A 298-nucleotide genomic window follows, 5' to 3' on the forward strand; every position below is an offset into this window, starting at 1 on the left:
TGTTATTTTAATGACTTATTAATTGAGCAATGTGAATGAATGAGATGGTGCGAGATCTAGCAACAACCTTGAACTGTACATTATTGACGATACATTACTGCCTCTCCTACTTTACGGCATAAGTATTTCACCATCATTATGAAAAATGGAACAGAATCTGCAAATAGCAATCAATATAATAATATTATAGTCTATAATAATAATATAATAATAATAATAATATATAATCAATCATACAATTAAATACTGACAGAGAAGACTAATGTAAACAAACATCAAACACCTGCGTTCTTAATTT

The sequence above is a fragment of the Sprattus sprattus genome (assembly GCF_963457725.1).
Source record: "Sprattus sprattus genome assembly, chromosome: 9".
Classification (NCBI taxonomy): domain Eukaryota; kingdom Metazoa; phylum Chordata; class Actinopteri; order Clupeiformes; family Clupeidae; genus Sprattus; species Sprattus sprattus.